This window comes from Oncorhynchus masou, chromosome 29, assembly GCF_036934945.1.
Source record: "Oncorhynchus masou masou isolate Uvic2021 chromosome 29, UVic_Omas_1.1, whole genome shotgun sequence".
Taxonomy (NCBI): Eukaryota; Metazoa; Chordata; class Actinopteri; order Salmoniformes; family Salmonidae; genus Oncorhynchus; species Oncorhynchus masou.
The window spans coordinates 66,248,970-66,257,532 of record NC_088240.1 but is presented as its reverse complement, the minus strand read 5'-3'; positions in this window follow the sequence as shown (position 1 = coordinate 66,257,532).

Here is an 8,563-nt window from a genome sequence, read left to right as displayed (position 1 = left end):
CAAAGCTAATTTAATTGACATGCCACAGATATCATTAAACAGAGTTTCTCTGACACTAACAGCTTCTACCCACAAGCCATAAGACTACTGAACATTTCATCAAATGGCTACCCAGACTATTTGCATTGACCCCCTTGTTTTATCCTTATCTATTATTATTTGTTGCAATGATACAGGATTTTGTCCTCTTGCACAGGATTGATGTACACTCACTGGACTCTAACCACACACCCACACATTCTACACTGACACTCCAACAAACACACACAACACAAGACACACACATGCATATTGACGCAACAGACACACACACACAGGACTCCAGGACACCTATAACACCCGACGTCACAGGAAGACCAAAAACATCATCAAGGACATCAATCACCCGAGCTACTGCCTGTTCACCCCGTCAACATCCAGAAGGCAAGCTCAGTACAGGTGCATCAAAGCTGGGACCGAGAGACTGAAAAACAGCTTCTATCTCAAGGCCACCAGACTGCTAAACAGCCATCACTAGCACATTAGAGGCTGCTGCCTATGGGCATAGACAAGACATCACTGGACACTTTAAGGAATGGAACACTAGTCACTTTAATAATGTTTACATATCTGGCATTACTCATCTCATATGTATATACTGTATGTTATACTATTCTATGGTATGTTAGTCACTTAATAATGTTTACATATCTTGCATTACTCATCTCTTATGTATATACTGTTTTCTATACTATTCTACGGTATCTCATTCACTTAATAATGTTTACATATTTTGATTTACTCATCTCATATGTACAGTTGAAGTCAGAAGTTTACATACACCTTAGCCAAATACATTTAAACTCAGTTTTACAATTCCTGACATTTAATCCTAGTAAAGATTCCTTGTCTTAGGTCAGTTGGGATCACCACTTTATTTGAACAACGTGAAATGTCAGAATAATAGTAGAGAGAACGATTTATTTCAGCTTTTATTTCTTTCATCACATTCCCAGTGGGTCAAAAGTTTACATACACTCAATTAGTATTTGGTAGCATTGCCTTTAAATTGTTTAACTTGGGTCAAACATTTTGGGTAGCCACAAGCTTCCCACAATAAGTTGGGTGAATTCTGGCCCATTCCTCCTGACAGAGCTGGTGTAACTGAATCAGTTTGTAGGCCTCCTTGCTCGCACACGCTTTTTCAGTTCTGCCAACCAATTTTCTATGGGATTGAGGTCAGGGGTCTGTGATGGCCACTCCAATACCTTGACTTTGTTGTCTTTAAGCCATTTTGCCACAACTTTAGAAGTATGCTTGGGGTCATTGTCCATTTGGAAGACCCATTTGCGACCAAGCTTTAACTTCCTGACTGATGTCTTGAGATGTTGCTTCAATATATCTGCATAATTTTCATACCCCATGATGCCATCTGTGACGACCCTCCCACTCTGTCTGCCGTATTCTCTCTTTGTTCTTGTTTCCTTATTAGGATGCCGGTGGGCGGAGTTGGGAGGGTTGTCAGCTACATGGGAAACACCTGGGCCAGGTGTCTCCCAGGATAAATAGACCTCTTCCACATTCATGGGAGAGACTCTCTCCATGCAGACACCTTTGTAGATTCTGTTGTGGGTCTTGGTGGCATTTTGTTTGTTTTGGCACCTTTCATCACCCTGCATTATCACATTCATGCATGCAAAACACTCACTTACACTGCTGATTACTGATTACACACACCATTGTATATTATACTTAGTTACTTATTTAATAAATATATATTTTGCTACTCCTTATCTCCACGTTGTCTCCCTTTGTTACGGGCTTTGAGCCGGTTCGTGACACATCTATTTTGTGAAGTGCACCAGACACTCCTGTAGCAAAGCACCCCCACAACATGATGCTGCCATCCCCATGCTTCACGGTTGGGATGGTGTTCTTCGGCTTGCAAGCCTCCCCCTTTTTCCTCCAAACATAACGGTGGTCATTATGGCCAAACAGTTCGATTTTTGTTTCATCAGACCAGAGGACATTTCTCCAAAAAGTATGATCTTTGTTCCCATGTGCAGTTGCAAATCGTAGTCTGGCTTTTTATGGAGGTTTTGGAGCAGTGGCTTCTTCCTTGCTGAGTGGCCTTTCAGGTTATGTAAATATAGGACTCGTTTGACTGTGGATATAGATACTTTTGTACTTGTTTCCTCCAGCATCTTCACAAGGTCCTTTGATTGTTCTGGGATTGATTTGCACTTTTTGCACCAAAGTACGTTCATCTCTAGGAGACAGAATGCGTCTCCTTCATGAGCGGTATGACGTCTGCGTGGTCCAATGGTGTTTATACTTGTTTATACATGGCTTCTAAAGCCATGACATAATTTTCTGGAATTTCCCAAGCTGTTTAAAGGCACAGTCAACATAGTGTATGTAAACTTCTGACCCACTGGAATTGTGAAATAATCTGTCTGTAAGCAATTGTTGGAAAAATGACCAACTTGCCAAAACTATAGTTTGTTAATTAACAAAAAATTTGTGGAGTGGTTGAAAAACGAGTTTTAATGACTCCAACGTAAGTGTGTAAACTTCCGACTTCAACTGTATGTCATTGTAAATACATTGGAGAAAGACTGCCACTTAAGTCCTTAGGTCAGTTTGTAATACCTTGTGAATTCAATTAAAGTATAGTGGCTGATGGGCTCTACTTGGGGAGAGTTGGTCCACCAAGAGACCGAAGTAGGATGAGTGGAGGGTAGCACCACACATACTTCAAAGAAGTATCTGATGCCCTCCTAACCACCCCGTCCCAATCTCCACCAAATAACCAATAACCACCATTGAATCTAAGCTATAAAGGCAAACACGGAATACAAATAATTGGCCTAGCGTCGTCCAGGTTTGGCTGGGGTAGGCCGTCATTGTAAATAAGAATTTGTCTTGAACTGACTTGCCTAGTTAAATAAAGATTAAATAAAAACATTTAAGAAAAAAAAATGACTTGACATCTTCAAGCTTGTCCCAACCTCCCATCTTTACCCACTCTTGCCCACCCAAGCTAAGCTTGTCCCTACCTCCCATCCTTACCCAACCAAGCCAAGCTTGTCCCAACCTCCTATCTTTTCCCACACTCCCTTCCTCTCAGAGACACTCATACCCATCTATCCATCTACAAACTAATCCATTCTCACACAACATATACTCTATACATACACACACCCATTCTCTCCCACTCACCCTCCTACACATATTCATATCCACCATCCCTCACACTCCCATTCATTCACGCACACACACACACACACACACACACACACACACACACACACACACACACACACACACACACACACACACACACACACACACACACACACACACACACACACACACACACACACACACACGCGCACAGAGAAGAGTTATTGACATACGTGCTATTTTTCCAGCCAGGTCACCTGTGATACAAGTCAGTGTTCGACGTCCATCCATGTCTGAGGGCATCAGGAGATGATGTGGAAACCTGCCACTATGGGTAACAGTGAGCGCTGTTACCTTCAAGTAGGTTTCCGTTTTGTTAGCGTGTTGTCGATGGGGATGGTGGTTGGGTGGAAGTATCTGCCTTTGATTTCAAAGGTTTCAAGTTTGAATCCAGCAATATAAAATTATTTTTGTTTTAAGCCTATCCCAAACCTTAACCCTTACCCATTCAGAGTTTATGCCTAACCTTAAGATTTCAGAGTTAATGAAAAATGCCTGAACTTAATCTTGAACACTTCAAAATTTGACGTTTGAGAAACATGGAGGAATGTATAATTCTGACATGAGACTGTGAGACGTATTGGCATCGGCTACTTCTATTGTTACTTCATAGACAATAACAGTTACTTGGGGAAAGTAGAGTATACAGTAGATTATATTGGAGAGAGGGTGAAATAATATTGTCTCAATTTGCGATAAACTGTTATCAGGCATCACTGTATTTAGCCTAGTGTGTTATTCACTTTTCTTATCACTCTTCAGTATGGGGGGCTCTCCTCTTTTCAACTAGAAAGGTTTCTTGCAGTTTGACTAGCGCTTCATCGGCGCTTGTGAATTCCATCCTCTGCGTTTCCTTCCATACGCACAGCACTGCCGGGAATCAGAGCTGAGACTTGATCCCCTTTTCCTTCAATGATTGTCTGATCGGAATGTATTCCTTGTGTTTTATTCTCAGCCTTGCAGACAGGTCCTGGGTGAATTGAATGGATTGGCCGTGGACTTTGATCTCCTTTCCCCCTTGTGCCTTCAGAATGTTGATTTTGGTCTGATTGTTCTACAGTTTGAAGATTACCATGAGAAGGCATTTAGCATTCTTCTGTTTCACGCTGATCCTATGGCATCGTTCCAGATTGTCTGATGATATACCCATGCCAAGAATCTCTTCTATCAGTTTGACCACTTAGCTGAAAAGGTCTCCTTTATCCTCATCTTCCAGTAAGGACAATATTCTCATGTTGCTGGTCCAATTAATCTTCTAAAGTTTGCAACTTTGTTTCCAAAAGGCACATTTTGTTGTGTTGTTTGCTCACGCACACGCATTGTTTGTATGTGTCTGACACGACAGCCTCTACTCGACAGCCGCACAAATGTGTCGGAGGAAACACCTTACACCTGGTGACAGTGTCAGCATGCACTGTGCCTGGCACGCCACAGGAGACGCTAGTGCGCGATGTGACAAGGACATCCTGGCCGGTCAAACTCTCCCCTAACCTGGACGACGCTGGGCCATTTGTGCGCCTCTCCATGGGTCTCCTGGTCGCGGCCGGCTGCGGCAGAGCCTGGACTCAAACCAGGATGTCTTGTCTGTACAAAATGGAGCTACTCACATCCAATGTTCCACCCCAAAAATATAAGCACTGAGCAAATTTCAGGTTTGCTGAGTGCAAACTTGAATGTAGTGAAACTTCTGTGCAACTTCCAGCACACATTTACTGTGAACACTGAGGCTGTACCTGCTTTAAGTTACAGTTGAACAGTGGTCAAGTAAGCTACTGTGGCCATTTGATCATAATGAAGAAAAACGCTTCCCGTAGCCAATATGTAGTGTTCAATGCCTACACTCCATGAGACTTTTGAAAAAAAACATGCAGTGCTTGACATTATCCTTTTTTCCACTTGTTCTTCAGCTATTGAAGTGACTGAAAATGTTGTGTTTGATGCAAGAAACTACTTTCAAAAATAAAATACATGATTATTCCCGTACCATTATTACAGAGAATCAGACAAATTATGCTACGCTGTGCTAATTGGCTACTTAGCTTATTCAAGACCATCTAAAAATACCACACATCCTTTTAAGACATAAGAAAGTTCTTTACCTGATTATCTTTTCAAAGGTGGCTACTGCAGCTCTGATTGGTTGAGGCGCACCAGTAGGTGGAGAGTACAGGCCTGAGTCGTGCCTGTCAATGCAATAGAATCCTACTCCAATGCGCTCTGCCTACAAGAAAATCACACCGCATACCTCCTCCTCCTTCTCCTTCTTCTGTGGGTTTTATGGTAGACTACAACCCAAAAAGGTGTATTGCCACCACTAACTGGACAGATTGAGAAAAAACAAGATTAAAATAAAATCCATGCGTGATATGGAAAACTAACTTAGTCACCCCCCCAAAAAATTGTACATTTAAAAAAAATAATAATTAAAGAAACACTTCTTCCTTACTTCAAATCTCCATATCTCCCTTCTCAGGTTCTAGGGCCTGAGAGGGTTGTACGGCTTGTGACAATACTCCATGCAACTCCTCCACAGAGAAATCTTTCAGTCCCAAGAACAGCTCCTTCGCATCCACAATGAAATCAATTTTCCTGGACCTCCTCTCCATCTTGGCAGTACCATTAATCACCATAGCTACACTACATGACCAAAAGTATGTGGGCACCTGCTCCTCGAACATCTCATTCCAAAATCATGGGCATTAATATGGAGTTGGTCGCCCCTTTACTGCACTAACAGCCTCCACTCTTCTGGGAAGGATTTCCACTAGATGTTGGAATATTGCTGTGGGGACCTGCTTCCATTCAGTCACAAGAGCATTAGGCACTGATGTTGGGCGATTAGGCCTGACTCACTGTCGGCGTTCCATTTAATCTCAAAGGTGTTCGATGGGCTTGAGGTCAGGGGTCAAGTCAAAGTCAAGTCACCAATCTCAACAAGCCATTTCTGTATGGACTTCACTTTGTGCATGGGGTCATTGTCATGCTGAAACAGGAAATGGCCTTCCCCAAACTGTTGCCACAAAGATGGAAGCACAGAATCATCTATAATGTCATTGTATGCTGTAGCATTAAGATTTCCCTTCACTGGAACTAAGGGGTCTGGCCAGAACCATGAAAAACAGCCCCAGAACATTATTCCTCCTCCACCAAACGTTTACAGATGGCACTATACTTGGGGCAGGTAGTATTCTCTTAGCATCCGTCAAACCCAGATTCTTCCGTCGGACTGCCAGATGGTGAAGCATGATTCATCACTTCAGAAAACGAATTTCCACTGCTCCAGAATCCAATGGTGACCGGCTTTACACCACTCCAGCCGACATTTGGCATTACGAATGGTGATCTTAGGCTTGTGTATGGATGCTCAGCCATAGAAACCCATTTCATGAAGCTCTCAACGAACAGTTCTTGTGCTGTTGCTTCGAGAGGCAGTTTGGAACTGTGTAGTGAGTGCAACACACTTCAACACTTGGTGGTCCCATTCTGAGAGCTTGTGTGGCCTACCATTTCGCGGCTGAGACATTGTTGCTCCTAGACTTCACAATAACAGCCTTTACCTTTGACCGGGGAAGCTCTAGCAGGGCAAAAATTTGACATACTGACTTGTTGGAAAGGTGGCCTCCTATGAAGGTGCCACGTTGAAAGTCACTGAGCTCTTCAGTAAGGCCATTCTACTGCCAATGTTTGTCTATGGAAATTGAACGGCTGTGTGTTCGATTTTATACACCTGTCAGCAACGGGTGTGGCTGAAATAGCCAAATCCACTAATTTGAAGGGGTGTCTACATACTTTTTTGTATATATATATATATATATATATATATATATATAGTGTATAAAGGCCAAAGTCCACCTTCTTAACCTTTAAAATATCTGGGTTCTACTTGTGAAAGGCAACTCCTGCAGTCTGCAGTGAAGGCCTATCCACCACCATGGACTCTTCAGGAGCACCATTCGAACCCTCAACCCTTTAAACAGCCGCTGCATATGAAATGCTCTGGACAGCCCTGACTTTGGCCACCTCATTATTTTTCACCCTTGTCGGGCATTCCAAAGACGTGGCTTCATGATTCCAACTTGTCACATTTTTATCCCTTTTAAACACATGATCTTTTCCACAACTTGGACATATTGGCTTCTCCCTTCTATAAACACTTGAAACATGTCCAAAAGCTTTACAGTGATCATTGGCCTTGGGATAAATGCTCTGAATCTGTAGTTGATATACCCCAAATGCTCTTGAGTAGCAAGAGACAAAAAAAGGGGGGGAAAAAGAACAGAGACTTCACTTTTTCGCCACACAATTCATCCGACGTGCATCAATCACTCCAGGAATATTGTTGATCTCTTCACCATTGACTTCCCTGGAGACACACGACACGTCAAACTTCTCAAATCGGGTGAGACGCAACACACGTTCCTTCTGATCCTAAGAAGTACAAAACATTTTCAACAAGCCCACCTCTCGTGACCCTCCCAGCCTTAACTTTACCCAGTACCCTCTCTGCCAGTTTGGATATCGCAAATGGATTCTTCAAGATTGGTAATCTGATCAGCTGCTCCTCCATTAACAAACAATGCTCCTACAAGATAATGTAAAAAAAATGTTTATAATGATCCAATTCTCCTTGAGTCTGCTGCCATTAGGTACTGAATCTCTGTTGTAACAGAACATTTTCCTGCACAGCAGTGTATTCAAGTTTTTAAAAGGCTTCTTATCAGGTATCAAAGTAAGACCCAAGTGTAGACTGTGTGAAGTAACAATGTTTATTGTAACCACAGGAGCAGGCAAATGACAGGTCAAGGCTGCTAGGGGTTGATCATCCAGAGCAGAGGCCAAGGTACAGGAAGGCAGGTCGGCTCAGAGACAGGTCGTGGTCAAAACCCAGGAGGACGAGAAAAAGAGGTACTAGGGAAACCCAGTCTCTGAGACAAACCACTGGTAGGCTTGAACAAACAAGATGAACTGGCAACAGACAGACAGAAAACACAGGTATAAATACACAGGGGATAATGGGGAAGATGGGCGACACCCAGAGGGGGGTGGAGACAAGCACAAGGACAGGTGAAACAGATCAGGGTGTAACATTTACATTTTACATTTAAGTCATTTAGCAGACGCTCTTATCCAGAGCGACTTACAAATTGGTGAATTCACACTTCTTAAGTTTGTAATTTCCACTTAAACATTTCAGACTTGATTTGCGCTAATGAAAAATGTTATAACCCCTACAAATATGTCCATTAATTATAATCCACATAATAATTCACATCTTGTTTCTACATGATTCTTTTGTTGTTAAATTTGACCTTGATGTCTACTTCTATGATTATTGAAG